The sequence below is a fragment of the Rhinoraja longicauda genome, chromosome 35 (assembly GCF_053455715.1).
Source record: "Rhinoraja longicauda isolate Sanriku21f chromosome 35, sRhiLon1.1, whole genome shotgun sequence".
NCBI classification, from domain to species: domain Eukaryota; kingdom Metazoa; phylum Chordata; class Chondrichthyes; order Rajiformes; family Arhynchobatidae; genus Rhinoraja; species Rhinoraja longicauda.
Window position 1 is genome coordinate 598,836 of NC_135987.1, and position 23,260 is coordinate 622,095.

Below are 23,260 nucleotides of genomic sequence, written 5' to 3' on the forward strand. Positions count from 1 at the left end.
ACTGGAGATGCTGGTACAAATCTTAGGTATCACAAAATGCTGGAGCAACTCAGCAGGTCAGGAGATTATGAATTAGTGAGTAGCCGACCACGGTCGTGATCATTGTGTCACCCACGGATTCGCCAAGAACACTTATAAAATGATGCAAAGAAACGAAACTTTCTAATGAAATACGATTTCATCGAATTAAGCTGTATATCAACATAGCACAAAAAGTAAAGAAATTTGTGTTTGGTAGATTATTTCTTTGTTGTAACAATGCTTCTTGGCAATAAATCTTATACCGTTGGAAAGCCTGTTTATTTCCCTTTTAAATGGTGCCACATTTGTAAGGAACATGCATTTGTGGGATGAGCAGCAGAGCTGAGTATGTGGGTTGCGACCATGAAAAATCTGCCAAATCTTCTCTGCCAATGCCAAACAGCTTATTCTGCCATTGACTCTTGTTCGGTGTTGTTTGGTGGATCGGATGATTGAAGTCTGAAGAAACAAGACATATTGGCAATTTAACAATTTATTCATTTAATAAACAGGAGCCTCAGTAGCGTGTGGAAGAACCATACACAGCCACAACAGCCTGGCACCTCCTCCTCATGCTGGTCACCAGCCTGGTCACACACTGTTGTGGGATGGCATCCCATTCTTCAACCAGCATTTGTCGCAAGTCAGCCAACGTGGTTGTGTTGGTCACTCTGGCACGAACAGCACGTCCAAGCTGATCCCACAAGTGTTCAATGGGGTTGAGGTCAGGACTGCTGGCAGGCCATTCCATCCTCTCCACTCCCAAATTCTGGAGGTAGTCTCTGAGAAACCCTGCTCTGTGGGAGCGAGCATTGTCATCTTGGCGGATAGAGTTCGGTCCCAGACTGTGGAGATATGGGATTGCCACTGGTTGCAGAATCTCATCTCGATATCTCTCTGCATTGAGATTGCCTCCAATGATGACAAGCCTCGTTTTTCCAGTGAGGGAGATGCCGCCCCACACCATCACACTGCCTCCACCGAAAGATGTTACTCTATCGGTGCAGCAATCAGCATAGCGTTCTCCGCGTCTTCTCCACACTTTGACCCTATGATCCAACTGCCGTAGGCAGAATCTGGACTCATCGCTGAACATAACGTTCAGGTTCCAGTGCACGTGTTGCCGACACCAGCGCAAACGGGCCTGACGGTGAAGGGCAGTCATGGCAGGCCTCCTGGCAGCACTATGAGACCGGAGATCGGCTGCGTGCATTCTGTTCCGAATTGTCTGGGCAGAGAGCCGTCGGCCATATCGTCCTGCAAACCTTGACTGCAAATCTGTAGAAGACAGCCTACGTTTCCTATGTGCTGACAGGGTGAGGAAACGGTCTTCTTCGGGTGTCGTCTTCTTGGGACGCCCAGTTCGCGGCCTGTCTCTGACATCCCCCGTTATATGGAACTTGGCCTTCAGTTTGGAGATGGTACTAGGGCTCACTCCAAATAATGCCGCAACTTGGTTTTGCGGAACACCAGCTTGAAGTTGCCCTATCGCACGGGCCCTATCCAGATCAGCCAAACGTGGCATGTCGATTCTTGGAGCAGACACCTACTGACCACTTTAGCAGGGCCAATGCTCACAGATGCTGCCAATCAGGTGCCAATCGGGCACCTGATTGTCAGCACCTGGGGGTACCAGAAGCTCAAAACAATAGTCAATAGCAACAGCAGAATAAGCTGTTTGGCATTGGCAGAGAAGATTTGGCAAATTTTTAATGGGCGCAACCAATATACTCAGCTCTGCTGCTTATCCCACAAATGCATGTTCCTTACAAATGTGGCACCATTTAAAAGGGAAATAAACAGGCTTTCCAACGGTATAAGATTTATTGCCAAGAAGCATTGTTACAACAAAGAAATAATCTACCAAACACAAATTTCCTTACTTTTTGTGCTATGCTTTATGTTGTGTGAACATGTGAGCTGACGGTATTTTTTCAAAAATATCACTGAAAGAATAGCAGAGGATGGTTTCGATCCATCGACCTCTGGGTTATGGGCCCAGCACGCTTCCGCTGCGCCACTCTGCTCTCACAGAAGCATTGTTTGCGTGCACGCTCCCTTTTACTGAGTGTGCTCCCTTTTACTGAGTGTACACCATTTTACTGGAAGACGGGTGGGTAGAGATTAAGAAATCAATGCACATAGAGAGGAGGAGAATATCAGAAGGTCGAAGTGGGGAAATGTGGAAAGAAAGCAAAGACTATAAAATAAACTGTATGAAGTGAGAAATGAAAAGGCACACTCAGTAAAAGGGAGCACGCTCAGTAACTGAGTGTACTACCTTTTACTGAGTACTCCCTTTTACTGAGTGTACTACCTTTTACTGAGTGTGTTCCCTTTTACTGAGTGTGCACCATTTTACTGAGTGTGTTCCCTTTTACTGAGTGTGCTCCATTTTACTGAGTGTGCCTTTTCATTTCTCACTTCATACAGTTTATTTTATAGTCTTTGCTTTCTTTCCACATTTCCCCACTTCGACCTTCTGATATTCTCCTCCTCTCTATGTGCATTGATTTCTTAATCTCTACCCACCCGGTTGTTGTGCCTGTGCTGTCTGTCCCAGTCCGATGCTCCGTTCCCGAGGTTTTCGCAATGAACGTGTTTTAAATCATCTCATTGACCCCATTCCTGCTGCTGAATATTTTGTTTATCTTGCTCTGTCTCTCTCCCACATTCTTTCTCTTTACATAGACATAGACATAGAAAATAGGTACAGGAGGAGGCCATTCGGCCCTTCGAGCCAGCACCGCCATTCTTTGTGATCATTCATGGCTGATCGTCCCTGTTTTGTCAGTGTGTTTCCTTTCTGTAACCTGCTACAGTACAGCTACACAACTAATTAACAGAGGCTTTACACTCGAGTCTTGGGTTCAGCCATTTTAATTCAGGATCACACTCGCTACAGCCTCATGGGTAATATATCCCCGGTACTGCAACACTGGGTGCGCTATTCCCATAACATCCCCCTTTATTTACAAAACAGATATGTACAGGAACTTTACATGTATAGCCATAAATTAAATTCTTCCATGGCATCTTATTTCACTGAGTCCAACATGTCTCCAACAGTCCACTTTCCAACATGCCTTTGACAATCCATTTTCTTAGTAGCTTGCAAATGTTCCTGCCTTGGATCTGCGACAGTTCAGTGCTCTGAATTATCTAAACTTTGAACAACACATGTCTGGTTCCTCATTCCCTTTCCCTTTTTATTTATTCAGTTTTATTAGCCATTACCACTACTTCTACATAAAACAATGCATATCAAACTATAACCAAAAATATAACATTAACTTTTTAAACATAACCTAATATCCTTTACATCTATATTCAACTACATGTACAGGCCCTGTCCTTATGTGGGCACATAATCCTGCAGATAGCGTGGTTTTCGAACGCATCTACCAGATCTTGTTGTCAGGGTTTGATGCTCCCTGGGGACCGGTGGTCGGCTCATAGGTCGATTTTATCGCTCCGGTTCAGGCAACGTCACCAGGTCATCTAGGTCAACATCAACGCGATGAAATGGCTCGTTGGTCTTCCTCAGATGGCGCCGATTCCGACGATAGATGACGCCCTCCTCGGTTCTGACTTCATAAGATCTGGGTTGCGCAACACGGCCTACAACCACAGCCTTCCTCCATGACTGATGTCGATTATCGGTCGGCTTCACTCGAACTGGATCGCCAGCTTTCAGGGGAATCAGATCTTGAGATCCTCTGTTGTAGTAGTCTGCTTGTCTGTCTCTAGCTGCTCTCAACTCATCTCTTACTTTTTTCGGAATTTCAGGTTTGAGCAGCCTCTGAGTAGTCGGTAGAATGGTCCTGGTACGTCTGTTCATCAATCTTTGAACTGGACTGCTACTCATGCCAGGTGTTGGTGTGTTGCGAAAAGCTGGCAGGCTCAGGTAAGGTCAGCTCCGGCAGCCTTAGCTTTCCCCAGCAATGACTTCGCAACTTTCACACTGCTCTCCGCCTTTCCATTACTCTGTGGATAATAGGGTGATGTGCTCGTATGTTCAAACTGCCACTTCTTGGTAAAACTCTTGAACTCCTCAGCTGTGAACTGTGGCCCATTATCTGTGATGAGCTGATCTGGTATTCCATATCTTGCGAACTGGCCTTTCATTTTATGGATGACATTCACTGCCAGTGTTTTCTCTAGATAGTCTATTTCCCAATATCCTGAGAAATAGTCCACAGTGATCAAATAGTTCCTTCCATCCAAGTGGAACAAATCTGCACCCACCTTCGCCCATGGTCTCTCTGGAATTTCATGGGAATGCAGCGTTTCTTTTGGTTGCTCTTTCCCTTGAGCTTGACATGTCTCACATTTTTGTATGAAGTCCTTGATTTCTGCACTCATTCCGGGCCAGTGCAGACATTCTCTTGTCCTTCTTAAACAGCCATTCACACCAATGTGGGAATCATGTCCTCTTGTGAGCATGTCGCGTCTCCTGGCTTTAGGGATGATTACTCTCTTTCCCCTAAATATGAGACCATCTCCAACACTCAGCTCGTCCCTCACATAGGAGATGAACTCTGGGTCAACAACCTTCTTGTTCTCTGGCCAGCCTCGTTTAATCACCTCTTGCAGTTTCTGCATAGTCTCATCTTCTCCTGTTGCATCCCTTATGCCATTTAGCAGAGGCTGTGCTATTGGGATGTGCCTTGCCAGGTTTGCAGTCTCCAGTTCTCTCATGGTCTAGTCAGTCTTGCCAGTCTGAATATATGCTCTGCTCAGCGTGTCTGCAAGCTGCATCTCCTTCCCTGGTCTGTATCTTATTGTCACATCATAGGTCTGCATCCTCACCAGCATCCTCTGCAATCTCTTTGGTGCCCGATGAAGTGGTTTTGTGGCGATTATCTCCAGTGGCTTATGGTCTGACTGCACATTCACTGGCCTTCCATATGTGTACACATGGAACCTCTCTAGACCAAACATCACTGCCAGCAATTCTTTTTCTATTTGTGCATATCTGGTCTCTGCATCCGTCAGGGCCCTGCTGGCATAGGCAACTGAATGGCCTTCCTGCATCAGCGCCGCACCGTCCAGTTTCTGACGTGTCGGCCTGTACTGTCAGCTCCTTGGATGGATCATAGTATCTGAGTACTGGCTCGGCAGTTACTAGCTTCTTTATGTCCATCACCGCCCTGTCATGCACCTGTGCCCACCACCAAACTATATCCTTCTGTGTCAGCTTGCGCAGCGGTTCACATAGGTCACTTAATCCAGGAAGGAATTTGCTCAAGTAGTTAACAAAGCCAATAAATCGCTGAACTCCTTGGACATCATTTGGGTTAGGCATATGTAGCACGGTTTCTACCTTCCCTGGATCTGGTTTCAGTCCTGCAGCAGAGACTCTATGTCCTATGAAAGTGAATTCCTTCACCTTCAGCTTTGCCTTCTCTATGTTCAGCTTCAGGTGACGGTCACGACATCTCTCCATCAGAGCTTTAACCTTCCTGTCATGGTCTCTTTCTGCTTCCTCTGCCGTTTTTCCTTTCCCAAACACTAGGATGTCATCAGCAACGGACCTCACTCCTTCCAGGCCCTCCAGCACTTGGTTCTGTCGTCGCTGGAACTCCTCAGGGGCCGTGGACAGACCAAACGGCATGCGTCTCCACCTATATCTACCATATGGTGTGTGAAATGTCGTAAGCTGAGAACTCTCATCATCCAGTTCCACATGTCAAAACCCATTCTTGGCATCAAACGTGCTAAAGACCTTGGCATCATTCAGGTCGGTGAGGACATCTTCGATCGTCGTCATTGGGTAATGACTTCTTTTAAGCCCCTTGTTCAGATCCCTCGGATCTAAACACACTCTCTGTTGTGTTCTTTAAAAAGATACAGTGAGTCCGACTGTGCTTTTACGCGAGTGTTTTCTTCAACCGCACATCTGCTCCGCCGGGCTCCTCCCTTTCTCTGTCGCCCTCTGATGACCCCTCTACCAATAGACCTGTGTAGTCTTAAAGGCACATTGCAATAACATCACATCTCCCCTTTCTAGAATCAATCGGTAGACTGCGGTTGATTCACCAGACCTTAGAGGATTATTCTGTCTCTTTAGCTGGAAGGTCTGTTCCTATCTGAACTAAATTAATTCAACATAAGTACATGTAAACACATTGTCTTAGTGAAACATTTTTCTTTAGAAACTCTCTTTTTTCTCTTATAGTTCAACCTATCTGGTCTCACCACTCTTCTCCAAAACCTGGTTCTGGGAGTGGATGGCAGTTCTGGAATGTTCTCTTTTGGTGGCTCGGCTGAGCTCTGCTCTGGAATGTTCTCCTTTGGTGGTTCTGCTGAGCTCTGCTCTGGAATGCAACCCGGGAGTTGCTCTTTCATACCACCCCCACTCTGGTCCGGCAAGGGTTTCATGGCAATTAGATGGCGACGGTTTCGCCTGACCGTCCCGTGAGGTCCCTCCACGATGTAAGAGCGGGGGGCGGTGTGTCTGCCGATCACAGCTCCAGCTTCGCCTTGATCCGTGACCTACACTTCTTGTCCGGGAAAGAGCCTGTCGAGACTCCGTGCACGATGCCGCAGGTTGTACCGTTGTGCATCTCTGATTCTCTTCTCCTTTTCCTTCCATGCAACCACTTCATTGTCGGGAAAAGCAGGATTCAGCAGGGCTGGAAATATTGGTACCGTAGTCCGAAGCCTTCTCCCCATAAGGAGTTGGGCTGGGCTGTACCCGTTTTGCAGTGGGGTCGCTCTATATGCAAGTAAAGCGAGGTAGGGATCCGCCGCTTTCTTCAGGAGACCCTTCACTGTCTTGACTGCACGTTCGGCCTCCCCGTTACTCTGAGGATATCTCGGGCTGCTTGTGACATGGCGGAAACCATATGACTTTGCAAACGCAGCAAAGGCGGTTCCGGCAAACTGAGGCCCATTGTCTGTGACCAATGTCTCCGGAATGCCGTGACGTGCAAACATTGATTTGAGGTGGTGGATTACATCTGTCGACTTGGTGGGGCTGAGTGGAGCGATTTCCACGTATCTCGATGCATAATCCACTACCAGCAGGTAGTTCTTGCTTCCCAGCATGAACAAGTCAACTCCCAGCTTTTGCCATGGTCGGCCTGGGTATTGTGATGGCATCAGCGGCTCTGTGTGGTTCTGTCTCTCTTTGCTGCATGTCCGGCAGTTGAGGACCAATTCGTTCAGCTGCTGACTTAGTCCAGGCCACCACACTGACCGTCGTGCACGCTCTCTACACTTCACCGCTCCCTGGTGACCTTCATGTAGTCTGGTCAGCACGTCGTTCCTCATAGTTGAAGGTATGACTAATCTGTCCCCTTTGAGTAACAGTCCGTCATTTACCGTGAGCAATGCTTGTTCTGCCCAGTGCAGCCTGAGTGCCGGTTCACTGTTGCTATCGTTGGCCATCCTTCCTGACACAGCTGCATTACCCGTGCGCACACACTGTCCCTTTTTAGCTCCGCTCTCAACTCATCCAGGTAGGCAGTGCTTGCCGGCAGGTTCTCTATTATCATGTCCACATAGATGTTTGTATTCTCAAACAACTCCTTTTCGTCAGGCGTTTCCCCCATTTTCACAGGAGCACGCGACAGCGTATCAGCTGTCCACAGACACTTTCCTGGCACATGAGAAATGGAGTAAGAATAGCGCATGAGGCGCATCCGGAAACGCTGAATCCGTGGAGGGAGAGCATCCACTGCCTGTGACCCCAGCAGACTCAGGAGAGGCTTATGATCCGTCTCCATCTGGAAGTGTTTACTGATGAGAAAGTTGCGGAACCTTTCACAAGCCCAGGTCAGGCCCAAGGCCTCTTTCTCTACCTGCGCGTATCCCTGCTCCGTCTGTGTGAGTGATCGCGACACGTAGGCTACCGGTCTCCACTCCTCATCCCATTTTTGGAGAAGTACACTTCCCAGGCCGTAAGATGACGCGTCTGCTGAGACTTTGCATTCACGGTTCGTGTCGTACATGGCTAGTACAGGTGGGGATACCAGTGCATTTTTCAAATCTTGAAACGCTCTTGCCTGGTCGACGCCCCACAGCCAGCAGTTCCTCTTTGACAGGAGGACTCGCAGAGCCTTGTCTCTCTCTGCTAGTTGCGGGATGAACTTCCCCAGCTGGTTAACCATTCCGAGAAAGCTCCTCAGCTCGCTCACATTGGTCGGCTCCTCCATCTTCCTTACAGCCTCAGTCTTGCTCGGGTCAGGACTAATGCCACTGGAGGAGAGGACATGACCAAGAAAGGTCACCTCTTCCTTCGACAGGTCACATTTGTCAATGTTAAGCGTAATGCCCGCCTTTTGGATCCTCGCCAGCACAGTATGCAGACGAGCGTCGTGCTCCTCTCGTGTTTGGCCCCAGACCAGTACATCATCCATGTGGCAGACGATTCCCTTGAGTCCCTCCGTGACCTCTGACACCATCCTATTTTGAAAGTGTTCGGTGGCAGAGGCAATGCCGAAGGGCAGCCGCTTGAAGTAGTAACGACCGAAGGGTGTGATGAATGTTGTGTATTTTGCAGTCTTCGGTCAGGGGTATTTGCCAAAACCCCGTGTTGGCATCCAACTTGCTGAATATTCTGGCTCCAGCCAGCATCCCCAGTGTTTCCTCCACCGATGGCAGGATGTACTTTTCTCGACACACCGACTCGTTGAGGTTAGTGAGATCGACGCATATGCGTACGGCTCCTGTCTTTTTCGGCACCACCACCATGCCTGAACACCAGTCAGTAGGCTCTTCAACCCTGGTGATCACCCCCAGGCCTTCCATGCGGGATAGTTCTCGCTCGACTTTACCCATCAGCGGCAACGGAATCCTTCTGGGTGTATTCAATGAGAACGGTTGGGCCCCTGGTTTCAGCTTGATGGCATACTGCTGTCGTACCTCCCCGAGACCGCTGCATAGCTTCGGGTAGCTAGTCTTAAGTGTCTCTATGGTGATGCTGTCTAGCCGAACCACAAGCTCCAGCTTGCCGATAGCAGGCATCCCCAGCAATGCAGTGTGCAGATGTCATGTGACGTACACATCCTCCATCGCCCTTTTCCCTCCTTTCACCAGGAACAGCCCAGCGACGCCCACAACTTCTAGTGGACTCGTCCCGGGTCCCAGCAGTGGCTTGGTTGCTTTACGGAGTGTAGGTGGATCGCTGTCTCTATAGATCTCTTTACACACGGTGTGGGGTAGGACTGTAACATCGACGCCGGTGTCAATTTTGAATGACACGTTTTTTTCATTTATGTCGATGTTTACCATCCATGGCTCTCCATTGGCTGTGACGCTGCCTAGGAACATAACATCCTCGTCCTCTTCAACTTCCTGCACGGTTTTGGGTGATCTACACACACGCTTGTAGTGTCCCTTTTTCCCACATAAATGGCATTTCGCATCCTTTGCCGGGCAATCCTGCCTTGGATGGGACGGAGAGCTGCCACATTTATGGCACTGTACACTTTTCCCCCTGCTGTGTTGGGCGCTGTGTGTTTTGAGTTGGTGGCCATAAGCCTGTTGAGGTTTGTTTTTGGCACCTTTACTACTGCTCTTATACACTCTGTCCACAGATTTAGCATCACTTGTCTCTGTCCTGGTGTCACCTCGCAGAGAAGATTGTTGCCGTTTCACCTCCTCACTCTGCCTCGCCATATTGACGGCCTTTTCGAGCGTCAATTCTGCGTCAAGCTGCATACGTTCGGACAGCCGCTTATCCATCAGTCCGACAACAAGCCTGTCGCGTATCAGCTCGTCGTGTAGCACCCCGTAGTTACAGTGCTCTGCCAGCGCATATAACGCAGTGACAAAGGCACCCACTGTTTCATGTTCTCCCTGCCTGCGCATGTTGAACTTGGCACGCTCATAGATTATATTTTTCTTTACTATGAAAAATCGTTGGGAGCCATCGCGCACCCCTATGTACGTTCCGCTTTGTGCTACTGTCAGGTTTAACCCGCGCAGAACATCGTCCGCCTCATCTCCCATGCAATAAATCAGCGTGTTAACTTGATTATCTTCGGAGCTGGCATTCAAGTTACTTGCCAGACGGAACCTTTCGAACCTCCGTATCCATTTGGCCCACTCTTGCGGCTTTGAAAAGTCGAAGGACTCCGGAGGCTGGATGCTAAATGTAGCATTTGGGCCTACCGGGGCTCTCTGTGCGTTGTCGTCTTGCATGTCGCACTCTTCTTTCTCTTTTGCCGTCAACGAGCTCCAAACGATAGTTGTTCGACTCAAAGTACACTTCACGCACCCTACAGGACTTCTGACACCATGTTGTGTTCTTAAAAAAGATACAGTGTGTCCGACTGTGTTTTTACGCGAGTGTTTTCTTCAACCGCACATCTGCTCCGCCGGGCTCCTCCCTTTCTCTGTCGCCCTCTGATGACCCCTCTACCAATAGACCTGTGTAGTCTTAAAGGCACATTGCAATAACACCACACTCTCAACTTCCCATTGGGCTTTTCTACACACACAAGGCTGGATACCCATGGTGTGTGGGTCTCTACTGGGGCAATTAATTCCGCTTCTGTCAGTCTGCCTAACTCCTCTTTCAGCTTACTCCGTAAGACTACAGGGATTCTTCGTAGTGGGTGGATCACCGGCGTTATGCTGTCAGCTACCAGCAGATGGTACTTGCCCTCAAATTTACCTGCATCTGCATACTCCGCTATCAATCTTTCCTTGGTCAGAGGGATTTCACTGCCATTCAGTGTCATTATGTTCTCTGTACACATTGAGATGAGCCACATCTGCTGGGCTGCCCTACTTCCCAGGATTGGAATGCAGTCTTCCTCCAGGACTACAAACACAACTTTGTATTTCCTTCCATTCTTCTGGTTCACCAGTCTCATCAAGCTTTTCCCAAGAGGCACCACTGTCGTATTGTTGTACATGGACAATACTTGCTTGGTTTCATTGTCCACCTGGAATTTTACTTCCTTCCCTTTCAGCATCATGGTCGCAAAGATTTTCTTTGGGAATTGAGTCTCCTCAACCCTGTGCACACTTTCTGCTTTTCCTGCTTCTGGTTGCATTTCCATTGTGTGAATTTCATCAACCTCTTGACTGTCATCATACTCATCACTGGAACTCTCCACTTCCACTACTGCATGCACAGGTTTTTTCCATTTCCTTTCTTCTGCTGCCCCTGCTTTTCCATGCATTGTGAGGCGAAATGATCTTTCTGATGGCATTTAAAACACTCCCTGCCATATACTGGTCATTTCTCCTTCTTTCTCTCATGTTTGTATCCACAGTATTTGCACTCTATGGTTGGCTGGTATCGTTTCCCCTCATGTCTCACTGCACAGACATCTTGTTGCTGGTACCCTACTAGGACATCAACTCTGGCCTTGGCCAGCACCGAAGCCTGGCATGCCTTCACACACTTTTCTAAGTCGAGTGTGGTTTCTCGGAGAAGTCTTTCCCACTGCATGTCATCCCTTATGCCGCATATTATTCTATCACGTATCAGTGAATCCTTCAACTCTCTGCAACCGCAATGAGCTGCCAAGAGCTTCAGTTCTATTAAAAACGAATCAAAAGTCTCCCCTCTCTCTTGGCTCCGCATAAAGAATCTATACCTGTCGACGGTCTCGTTCCTCGCAGGTTGACAATGCTTTTCGAAAGCATCGAGTGCCTGCGCTAGCGTAACCTCTTGTACGTTGCCCTCCGGCGTCCGTGTCTCGAGCGTCTGGTAGAGCTCTCTCCTTTGCGGTCCAACTAGGTACATTAGCAGTTTCCTCATTGTCTTGTCCTCCTTCCCTTCCATGCTCAAATCAACATAGAGCTCAAACTCTTCCCTCCATTGTCTCCACTCCATTGGCAGGTCCCTTGCCTCAAAATTCATTTCCCTAGGGGACTTCAGCTGCTCCATTTTCCTGATAAATCCGCCCCTCTATCAATGGAAAAAATGTAGGCCCCACAGTCGTCTCTCAGTAGTAATTACTCACAAACGTCGTCTGCTGTCGTCCTTTCGATTGATCCTGATTGATCCCGATCTGACACCATGTTTTGTTAGTGTGTTTCCTTTCTGTAACAGAGGCTTTACACTCGAGTCTTGGGTTCAGCCATTTTAATTCAGGATCACACTCGCTACAGCCTCATGGGTAATATATCCCCGGTACTGCACCACCGGGTGCGCTATTCCCATAACAGTCCCCAATCAATAACCCGTGCCTGCCTTCTCATACATATCCCTTGATTCCACTAGCTCCTACAGCTCTATCTAACTCTCTCTTAAATCCATTCAGTGATTTGGCTTTCACTGCCCTCTGTGGCAGAGAATTCCACAAATTCACAACTCTCTGGGTGAAAATGTTTTTTATCACCTCAGTTTTAAATGTACTCGCCTTTATTCTAAGACTGTGGCCCCTGGTTCTGGACTCGCCCAACATTGGGAACATTTTTCTTGCATCTAGTAACTATTCAGACATTCAAGTGTTAACTGTGTAGCATGTGAACTCTTAGGCATTCCTCAGTTAGCCTGGCATTATTTCTCAGTTAGCAGTCCTTAGATCCCTTATGCCATATTTGGTCCTTAGACTTAGTCCTTAGGCATTCCTACTTTGGTAACCTTTGACTTAGGGATTGCCTGTATACCATTATCTCTTTGCCTTGTCACATTTGGATGAAAGAAATGGTGGAAAGAGAAAAGAAGACATATGTCTTGGGAGGATGGATGGACTAGAATAGAAAACAAGGGTGGGGGAATGTGAAGAGATAAGAGTATTAAGATAAGGGTAAGTCAGTAAATGGGATTTAATGGTGGCAGACCAGACAGGAGGACTGCAAAGAAATGAATTATTATAGAGCAGGAGTGTGGGTATGAGGTAATGTAAAGAAGATAAGGTTTGGAATAATCCTATAAACATAGTCTGCCCGATGTACTAAGTGAACAGTCAGGGCAGTCATGCGGTTGACTTCCTGATTGTTCCAGCCGTTGTTTGCAAATAAAGCTTTTAACTTCTCGAAGAATTCTCCGTGTCGCCTGTCTTAATTTCAAAGCTGAAGAAAACCACGACACTAGCTTGTCCAGTCCTTTTATAATTTTATATGTTTCTATAAGATCCCCTCTCATCCTTCTAAATTCCAGTGAATACAAGCCTAGTCTTTTCAATCTTTCCTCATATGTCAGTCCCGCCATCCCAGGGATCAATCTCGTGAACCTACGCTGCACTGCCTCAATTACAAGGATGTCCGTCCTCAAATCTTTGTCACCAGGCCGATCTTCGGATCACACTTCAATCTCAGAGCACCGACCGAGCTGCAGCCGATGATTCACCCACACCTGGCGGGTCATTTTGTCCAATCCCTGGGTCCAATTAACTTCCCGATCCCGAAGAGAGAATTGACTGTACGTCAGACTCCTTCGGCGAGCAGTGCACGTTGTTTGTTTGTGAAACTTATCTGGTGCCTTTGCAAGTTCACGTCACGTGTAACATATCCGTCCTCGAGCAATTAACACTTGGCGAACTAACGGCTGCCGTAAACTCCGGGGCAACACGGCGGGAGAAGTAGTGACAGTGGGCAGTAGCGGAGTGCCGCAGGGCCCACGGAATATACCAGTTGCAGAGTGTCCTCGATCAAGAAAGGCTGTTCTCCGGTCTGACGTTGTGTCGCACCGGGGTGTCCCAGATACAGTTTACTCGGTCGCTATAATAAGGGATATTTGGTTACTGGGTAACTGGATGGGAGAATCGGGGACAGACAGCGTAGCTCTGTCTGCAGATAGACACAAAATACTGTTGTAACTGAGCGGGACAGCCAGCTTCTCTGGATAGAAGGAATGGGCAACGTTTCGTGTCGATACCCTTCTCCAGACTGAGGGTCAGTGGAGAGGTAGACAGAGATATGGAAGGGTAAGGTGTGAAAACGAGCCATCAAAGAGGAGTGAATCAAGGAAAATGTAGAATAGATTAGAAACATAGAAACATGGCAAAATAGGTGCAGGCCATTCGGCCCTTCGAGCCTGGACCGCCATTCAACATGATCATTGTTGATCATCTAAAATCACTACCCCGTTCCGGCTCAGGAGTTACATTGGCTTTCCCCCCATATTCCGTGATTCCCTTAGCCCCAAGAGCTAAACCTAACACTCTCTCGAGGCCAGTGAATTGGCCTCCACTACCATCTGTGGTAGCGAATTCCATAGATTCACAACTCTCCAGGTGAAAATGTTTTTCCTCATCTCAGTCCTAAATGGTCCACCCACTATCCGCAACATCCGGAACATTTTTCCTGCATATAGCCTTTAATAATTTTATATGTTTCTATAGGATCCCTTCTCATGCTTCCAAATTCTACTGAATACAAGCCCAGTCAACCCATTGTTTCATCACATGGCAGTCCTGCCATCCGGGGAATTAACCTGGTGAACCTACACTGCACTCGCTCATTAGCAATAATGTCGTTCCTCTAAGTAGGAGACCAAAATTGCACACAATACTCAAGGTGCGGTCTCACCAGGGCCCTGTACAACTGCAGAAGGACTTCCCTTCTCCTAAACTCAAGTCCTCTCGCAATGAAGGCCAACGTGCCTTGAGCTTTCTTCACTGCCTGCTGTACCTTTATGACTGGTGTACAAGCACACCCAGGCACACCCAAGGTTGCACCGACCCCTTTCCGCATCTGACACCATTCAGATTATAATCTGCCTTTCTGTTCTTGCCACCAAAGTGGATAACGTCACATTTATCCACATTATACTGCATCTGCCTGGCATCTGCCCACTCATCCAGCCTGTCCAAGTCACCCTGCAGCCTCATAGCATCTTCCTCGCAGCTCACACTGCCACCCAGCATTGTGTCATCCGCAAACTTGGAGATGTTACATTTAATTCCCTCGTCTAAATTATTAATATATATTGTAAAGAACTGGGATCCCAGCTCCGAGCCTTGTGGCATCCCACTAGCCACTGCCTGCCATTCTGAAAAGGACCTATTAATTAATACTTTTTGCTCCCTTTCTGACAACCAGTTCTCTATCCACGTGAATACCCTACCCCCAGTACCATGTGCTCTAATTTTGCACACTAATCTCTTGTGTGGGATCTTGTCAAAGGCTTTTTGAAAGTGCAGATACATCACATCCACTGGCTCTCCTTTATCCATTCTACATGTTACATCCTCAAAACATTCCAGAAGTTTAGTCAAGCATGATTTCCCCTTCATTAATCCATGCTAACTTTGACAGATTCTGTCACTGCTTTCCAAATACACTGCTATAACATCTGTAATAATCGTCTCAAGCATCTTCCTGATTACTGATGCAAGGCTAACTGTTCTATAATTCCCCGTTTTCTCTCTCCCTCCTTTCTTAAAAAGTGGAGTAACATTGGCTACCCTCTAGTCGACAGGAACTGATCCAGAGTTGAAAGAACATTGGAAAATGATCACCAATGCATCCCCAATTTCTTGGGCCACATCCTTGAGTACTCTGAAATGGTGCCCATCCGGTCCTGGGGATTTATCATGCTCGAGGGACCAAGCGACCAGCCCCAGCCGCCTTCCTAAATTCATTCACTTTGGTGATTCTCGTTGAGTGTGAAGAGGGATTTAATCGCCATTTAATTCATTATTATTCCCTGTGACCTGGTCAGTGGGTCAGGGATTGAATCCCATCCCGCGCCTTTCCCCGGGTTGTTGCAGCTTCCTGATCCCACTCGATTCCACATTCCCCCGGCAAACTCAGTCACATCCCAACATGTCCCGAAGATTGGTTCACAACAAGTGCCGTCAGATAGATATCAGTCTGAAGAAGGGTCTCGACCCGAAACCTCACCCATTCCTTCTCTTCAGAGATGCTGCCTGTCCCGCTGAGTTACTCCAGCTTTTTTGTGTGTATCTCAATTTCAACCAGTATCTGCAGTTCCTTCCAAAACTTTTCATTCCGTGGACTCTCTCTCCTCATTCTCCATACATTCCGACATAGACTTCCTCCTGTCATCTTGCATGGACAGAACAGATACAGGGATTTCAGCCCAAGATGTCCATGCCGACCATATCCTTGTTCTGTACCAAAGTGCAGCTAAGATACATAGATACATCGACAATAGGTGCAGGAGTGGGACATTCGGCTCTTCGAGCCATTCAATGTGATCATGGCTGGTCATAGACAATCAGTACCCCATTTCTGCCTCCTCCACATAGCACTTGATTCCGCTAGCCCTAAGAGCTCTAACTCTCTTTTGAATACATTCAGTGAAATAGCCTCCACTGCCTTCTGAGGCAGTGAATTCCAGATTCACAAGTCTCTTCGTAGAGCTGAGAATCTAATGGATTGGTCAGGAGCCGACTCGGGCCGTGATCTTTATGTCAACCACTGATTCACCAATAAAATTCATTAAATGATGCAATGAAGCATTTTTAACGATTTAGCACTTTTCATTTCTCACCTAATACAGTTTTTCTTCTAGGCTTGGCGTTTTTTCTACATAAGTTAATAAGTTCATAAGTGAAAAGAGTATTAGGCATTCGGCCCAACAAGTCTACTCAACCATTCAATTATGGCTGATCTACCTCTCCCTCGGAACCCCATTCACCCGGGGTCTGTGTCTCGGGGTTGGCAGTTGGGTGGTGACAGGTCGGCTGCCCAATGGTCCGCGCAGCCCCGCCAACACATTCAAACCGCGGCGGGTGGGGAATGGCGCTCGCAACACAGCCCCCCTCAGTGGGATGCCGATTTCAAGCATTTCGTGCCGGACCTCGAAAGTGCGGGACCGTAGCAAATGGTACTTTTGCTACTATGTTAATCCGGCACTGGGTCCTGACCCGAAACGCCACCCATCCATTTCCTCCAGAGATGCTGCCCAACCCGCAGAGTTACTCCTGCGCTTTGTACCTGTCTTTGTTGTGAACCAGCATCTGCAGTTCTTTCTTTCCACATTTCGTCTGATTGATGCGGGTTCCAATTCTTCCCATCGCGCTGGGCGTAATTCTGATGTCTGTACCTCGAAACTTCCTGAAATGAACCCGTGAAAGAACAACAACTGCGCAGAACTCGAGGGACCGAGTGACCTGCCCCAGCCGCATTCCTGAATTCATTCAGTTTGGTGATTTCCTTTGAGTGTGAAGAGGGTTTTATACGCCATTTAATTCATTATTATTCCCTGTGAGCTTGCCAGTGGGTCAGGGATGGAATCCCATCCCGCGCCTTTACCCGGTGCGGTGCAGCTTCCTGAGCCCACTCGATTCCACATTCCCCCGGCAAACTCAGTCGCATCCCAACATTTCCCGACGATTGGTTCTCACCGAGTGTCGTCAGCTAACTGTCAGTCTGAAGAAGGGTGTCGACCCGAAACGTCACTCGTTCCTTCAGAGATGCTGCCTGTCCCGCTGAGTTACTCCAGCTTTTTGTGTCTATTTTCCGTTTAAACCAGCATCTGCTGTTCCCTCCTATACTATTTATTCCGTGGACTATCTCCTCACTCTCCCGCCATTCCGACATTGACTTCCTCCTGTCCTCTTGCACGGACGGAACAGAAACAGGGTCTTCCGCCCAAGATGTCCACGGCGATCATATATCACCCATCTTTGTTCCGTAGCAAAGTGCAGCTTAGATACAAAGATACGTAGATACATAGACAATAGGTGCAGGAGTAGGTCAATCGACCCTTGGAGCCAGCACCGCCATTCAATTTGATCATGGCTGATCATCCACAATCGGTATCCAGTTTCTGCCTTCTCCCCATATCCTTTGATTCCGCGAGCCCCAATAGCTCTATCTAACTCTCTTTTGAATGCATCCAGTGAACCGGCTTCCATTGCCTTATGATGCAGAGATTCCCCACTCCCTTCAATTAAGGGTGATCTATCTCTCCCCCTCCTCAGCCCATTCACCTGCCTTATCATATCATATCATATCATATACATACAGCCGGAAACAGGCCTTTTCGGCCCTCCAAGTCCGTGCCGCCCAGCGATCCCCGTACATTAACACTATCCTACACCCACTAGGGACAATTTTTACATTTACCCAGCCAATTAACCTACATACCTGTACGTCTTTGGAGTGTGGGAGGAAACCGAAGATCTCGGAGAAAACCCACGCAGGTCACGGGGAGAACGTACAAACTCCTTACAGTGCAGCACCCGTAGTCAGGATCGAACCTGAGTCTCCGGCGCTGCATTCGCTGTAAAGCAGCAACTCTACCGCTGCGCTACCGTGCCGCTACCTTCTCCCCAGAATCTCTGACATTGAGCTTAGTGCTTACATATCAAGGGATGTGGGGAAAAAGCAGGAACAGGGTACTGATCCTAGTTGATCAGCCATGATCATATTGAATGGCGGTGCTGGCTCGTAGGGCCAAATAGCCAACTGCCACACCTATTTTCTATGTTTCTATGTAACAACTAATTATTTGTTGCTGTCACCATTTCTTCAACAAAATGTTCAAAATCCGACCTGGAATTCCGGTTATATTTGGAAAGAGAAATACCGCCTCCCCGTCGAGGAATTGAACCCCTGTCTCCTGCGTGACAGGCGGGTTTCCTAACCACTACACGTCTCCTTGTACCTTCACATATTTATTTATATGGCTGATTTGTGTGGTCTCGGTCTCATCCGCTATCCAGTCACTTATTCAAGTATAGAGTCCTATTGAAATATTTTACATGAAAGTTTTTCCTTTTTGTAAATGCATGTCACCGGAACTGCGAGTCCTATTGTGTTTTTGCTGTCACAAAGCAGCAGCTGGACTGTGGTCGAGCCACACAGTCACACTGCACCGTAGACGGTTCTGTTCCCCACTCGCCGATGGAGCCGCATGGTTTAATGGTCAGCAGGGCTGTCTTCCGTCCAAAAGAGGTCCTGACGCAAAATGCCACCCACCCATTTTCTCCAGAGATGTTGCCCAACCCGCTGAGTTTCTCCGCACTTTGTACCTGTCTTTGGTGTAAACCAGCATCTGCAGTTCTTTGTTTCCACATTTCGTCTGCTTGATGCGGGTACCGTTTCTGCCCATCGCGCTGTGCGTAATTCTGATGTCCGGTGTGAACCAATCGTCCAACCTTCCTGAAATGAACCCGTGAAAGAATAACAACTGTCCAGAACTCGAGGGACCGAGCGACCTTCCCCAGCCGCCTTCATGAATTCATTCACTTCGGTCATATTCTTTGAGTGTGAAGAGGGATTTAATCGCCATTTAATTCATTATTATTCACTGTGAGCTGGACAGTGGGTCAGGGATGGAATCCCATCACGCGCCTCCACATCCCAACATGTCCCGACGTTTGGTTCACATCCAGTGCCGTCAGCTAGCTGTCAGTCTGCAGAAGGGTCTCGACCCAACACGTCACCCATTCTTTCTCTTCAGTGTTGCTGCTTGCCCCGCTGAGTTACTCCAGCTTTCTGTGTCTATTTTTCAGTTTAAACCAGCATCTGCAGTTCCATCCTACTCATTTTATTCCGTGGACTCTCTCTCCTCACTCTCCCTACATTCCGACGTAGACTTCCTCCTATCCTCTTGCATGGCCAGAACAGAAACAGGGACTTCGGCCCAAGATGTCCAATGCGACCATATCTTTCTTCTGTACCAAAGTGCAGCTAAGATACATCGTACATAAGTATACATAGATACATCGACAATGGGCATAGGAGTAGGTCATTCCGTCCTTCGAACCATTCAATGTGATCATGGCTGATCATCTACCCCATTTCTGCTTTCTCCCCATAACACTCGATTCCGCTAGGCCGAAGAGCTCTATCTAACTCTCTTTTGAATACTTTCAGTGAATTAGCCTCCACTGCCTTGTGAGGAAGAGAATTCCACAGATTCACAAGTCTCTTCGTAGAGCAAAGAATCTAACGAATTGGTCAGGAGCCGAGTACATCCGTGATCATTATGTCAACCACTGATTCACCAATAAAATTAATTACATGATGCAACGAAGCAAATGTTTCCATTGAAAAATAATGTTTCTCATGAGAGCTGCGAGTATTTGTATTTTTTTCTAAATATCAATGGAAGAAATAGCAGAAGATGGTTTCGATGCATCGACCTCTGGTTTATGGGGCCAGCACGCGTCCTCTGCGCCACTCTGCTTTCATGCAAACATTCTTTGTGTTTGTGCTCCTTTTAATGATTTTGTGGTGTTCATTTCTACAGTTTCTTTTTCTTGTGTTTGCTTTTTTCTTCATAATTAATAAGTGCAAATAGTATCAGGCCATTCACCCCATTAACTTTACTCCACCATTCAATTATGGCTAATCTATCTCTGCCTCCTAACCCCATTCACCTGCTTTCCCCCCAACACCTCTGACATAGAGCATTTTGGGCTAACGGAATCAAGGTATATGGGGGAAGCGCAGGAACAGGGTACTGATCTTAAATGATCAGCCATGATCATATTGAATGGTGGTGCTGGCTCATAGGGCCAAACGGCCTACTCCTGCACACATTTTCTATGTTTCTGTGTAACAACTAACTATTTATTGCTGTCACCATTTCTTAACCAAATGATCCAAATCCGACCTGGAATACCGGTTACATTTAGAAAGAGAAATAACTTTTCCCCGTCTTGGAATTGAACCCTGGTCTCTCGTGTGACAGGTGGGGATACTAACCAGCTAAGGAGGAACCATTTTGCTGTGTACCTAGATTCGGCTAATTCAATCTTCAAGACATTATGTCTCCTTGTACTTTGAAATATTTAACTCACTGGCTGATTTGTGTGGTCTCGGCCTCTTCCACTATCCAGTCACTTATTCAAGTACACAGTACTATTTAATTATTTCCCGTTGTCTTTTTGCTGTTAGAAAGCAGCAGGTGGACAGTGGGCAAGCCACACAGTCACATTGCACTGGACACGGTTCCGTTCCGCACTCATCAACGGAACCGGCTGACTTCCGTCCTAAGAAGGTCCTGACAATATGTAATAAAGGGGCTTTAAATACGGGACAAGGTGACTTCACCGCTCGCGCCCCACGTGACCTCACCGAGCCAGCGGCCACGTGCTCCCGCTCCACCAATGACGGCCGCCCGGGCCGGGAGCCGGGTAGCATCCTCCGTTGGGTGAACAAACAGGGCTCCGCACCCCGACCACGCTCGGTTCTGCTCCCCGAACGTAAAACGGCCCCACTCCCCGAACACACTCGGCCCCTCTCCGCGAAAACACCTGGCCTCACTCCTTGAACTCCGTTAACGATAACGAGCGCCATTAGGCTACACTGTTCGGTCCTACAGTTCAGGCCAAGGGCGGTGTTGTATGGGACATACAACTTTTGCCCAAAATACAGGACCCCATGCTAATACGGGACAGTTGGCAACCCTACCCGCTCCGCGAACACACTCGGCCCCACTCCACGAACTCCGATAACGTTAATGAGCTCCGTTAGCCTACACTATCCGGGCCTGCAGTGTCCGGGCCAAAAACGGCCCGCGGGCATAACACGGGACAAGAGCGGTCGCGTACGGGACAAACACAATTTTCCCAAACTACGGGACGTTGCGACTAATACGGGGCAGTTGGCAACCGTAGGAGCTCCCCCACAGCAGTCAATCCCAGTCTCTCATCTCTGTGCCGCTACCGCTACCTGTCTCTGTCTTGCTGCCGGTCTCTGTCCCTCTGGGTGTGTGAAGGTGTGTGCGTGTGAGGGGGGGTGAGGGTGTGTGTGTCGGGGTTGGCGGTTGGGTGGTGACGGGTCGGCTGCCCATTGGTACGCGCAGCCCCGCCAACACATTCAAACCGCGGCGGTTAGGGTGTGGCGCGCGCAACACAACCCCCCCTCAGTGTGATGCCGATTTCAAGCATTTAGTGCGGGGCCTCGAAAGTGCGGGTCCCGTAGCAAATCGCACTTTTGCTACTATGTTAATCCAGCACTGGGTGCTGACCCGAAATGGTACCCATCCATTTCTCCAGAGATGCTGCCCAACCCGCTCAGTTACTCCTGCACTTTGTACCGGTCTTTGTTGTAAACCAGCATCTGCAGTATTTTGTTTCCACATTTCGTCTGATTGATGCGGGTTCCATTTCTGCCCATCGCGCTGTGCGTAATTCTGATGTCCGGACCTCGAAACTCCCTGAAATGAACCCGTGAAAGAACAACAACTGCGCAGAACTCGAGGGCCCGAGCGACCTGCCCCAGCCGCCTTCATTAATTAATTCACATTGATGATTCTCGTTGAATGTGAAGATGGATTTAATCGCCATTTAATTCATTATTATTCCCTGTGAGCTGGTCAGTGGGTCAGCGATGGAATCCCATCTTGCACCTTTACCCGGTTTGGTGCAGCTTCCTGATATCACCATATTCCACATTCCCCCGGCAAACTCAGTCACATACCAACATGTGCCGACGATTGGTGCACACCGAGTGCCATCAGCCAGCTGTCAGTCTGAAGAAGGGTCTCTACCTGAAACGTCACCCATTCATTCTCTGGAGAGATGCTGCCTGTCCTGCTGAGTTACTCCAGGTTATTGTGTGAATCTTCAGTTTAAACCAGCATATGCAGTTCCTTCCTACACTATTTATTCCGTGAACTCTCTCTCCTCATTCTCCCTACGTTCCGACATAGACTTCCTCTTGTCCTCTTGCATGGACAGAACAGAAACATGGACTTCGGCCCAAGGTGTCCATGCCGACCATATATTACCCATATTTGTTCTGTACCAAAGTGCTGCTTAGATACATACATACACAGTTACATCGACAGTAAGTGCAGGAGTAAGTTAATCGGCCCTTCGTGCCATTCAATGTGATCATTGCTGATCATGCACAATCAGTACCCCATTTCTGCCTTCTCCCCATATCACTTGATTCCGCTAGCCCAAAGAGCTCTATCTTTGAATACATTAAGTGAATTAGCCTCCGCTGCCTTCTGAGGCAGTGAATTCCACAGATTAACAACTCTCTTCATAGCGCAGAGAATCTAATGAATTGGCCATGAGCCTAGTACGGCCGTGATCATTATGTCCCTTGAAGAAATAGCAGAGGATGATTTCGATCCATCGACCTCTGGGTTATGGGCCCAGCACGCTTCCGCTGCGCCATTCTGCTTTCATGCAAACATTCCTTGTGTTTGTGCTCCTTTTAACGATTTTGCGGTTTTCATCTTTCACATAATACAGGTTTTTGTTTAGGTTTGGCTTTTTTTGTTCATAAGTTCATAAGTTCATAAGTGAAAGAAGTATTAGGCCATTCGGCCCATCAAGTTTACTCTACCATTCAATTATGGCTGATCTACCTCTCCCTCGTAAACACATTCACCTGCTTTCTCTCCAAAACCTCTGACATAGAGCCCTTTGGGCTATTGGAATGAAGG

At 48.0% G+C, this 23,260-nt stretch overlaps 1 non-coding gene across 1 annotated transcript; it reads right to left on the reverse strand.

The window, feature by feature from the left end:
* Positions 1–1,976: 1,976 nt before the first annotated feature.
* On the reverse strand, positions 1,977–2,048 carry trnam-cau (transfer RNA methionine (anticodon CAU)). The gene has a single exon. It is a non-coding gene; the product is annotated as a tRNA-Met (tRNA).
* Between the last annotated feature and the right edge of the window lie 21,212 nt (positions 2,049–23,260).